This window comes from Mus pahari, chromosome 11 (genome assembly GCF_900095145.1).
Source record: "Mus pahari chromosome 11, PAHARI_EIJ_v1.1, whole genome shotgun sequence".
In the NCBI taxonomy this organism is placed as follows: Eukaryota; Metazoa; Chordata; class Mammalia; order Rodentia; family Muridae; genus Mus; species Mus pahari.
In genome coordinates, this window is record NC_034600.1 from 7,645,006 (window position 1) to 7,645,946 (window position 941).

A 941-nucleotide genomic window follows, 5' to 3' on the forward strand; every position below is an offset into this window, starting at 1 on the left:
GTGTGTGTGTGTGTGTGTGTGTGTGTGTGTGTAAAACAAAGCTTAAAAAATGAAAGGAATCCAATTCCCAATTTTTTTCAAAAGGACAAAAAGATGTGAAGACTTTGACAAACTAGATATACATGGTAAGTTAGCACATGAAACCAGCTCTGTAGCGTTAGTCACTGGGGAAATGCAAATTAAGGCCACAATTGAGACATTGCTGTTCTTAAAAGAAAAACTGAAACCAGTTCAACTAACATAGTATACTTGGCCAAGAAAAGGGGCTGTAGAAACACACACTATTACAAAGATGATTGAGCCGCATTCACCACAGATGCAGATGACATTCATAGCCAAAGTAATAGTATTTGTAAAGAAATGACCTCATGGAAGGCCTTATTCTTGCATATTGGCAAGGCTGTCACCATCTAGCTGGTATTAGACAGTGATCTGCACAAGAACAGTCTTTGTTCCCAGGTTACTGGGAATGCTTTTCAAAATTACTAGTATTTCTAAGAAAAAAAAAAAAAAAATAGAGAGAGAAGAGATGAAGAAGAATGAGAAACAGAAACAACCTGACTGATCAAAGACAGTTACCTTTTGTGGCCTATGAGTGATTGAAATATAAATGTGACTGACTGAGATTTAATTGTTTGAGAGCTCTTATCCTGGCTGTATGGTACAGACCTACAAGATCATCTTTAAGGAAGCTGAAGCAGGAGAAATGGTAACTTGAGGCATGCCTCGGCTGCATAGGAAGACTGTCTCAAAATAAACAAATAGAACCATCTCTCTTGGGTAGGGTTACTATTGCTGTGATGAAACACCGTGGCCAAAACAACTTTGGTAGGAGAGGGTATATTTGATTTACACTTCTATGCCACTATTCATCATTGTACAAAGTCAAGACAAGAACTCAAACCTGGAAGGAGGAGCTGATGCAGAGGTCATGGAGGATG

At 38.6% G+C, this 941-nt stretch overlaps 1 non-coding gene across 1 annotated transcript; it reads left to right on the forward strand.

Annotated features, from left to right (window-relative positions):
* The first annotated feature begins 327 nt into the window (after window positions 1-327).
* LOC115065044 lies at window positions 328-448 on the forward strand. The gene has a single exon (XR_003844843.1). It is a non-coding gene; the product is annotated as a small nucleolar RNA SNORA24 (small nucleolar RNA).
* The last annotated feature ends 493 nt before the right edge of the window (window positions 449-941 follow it).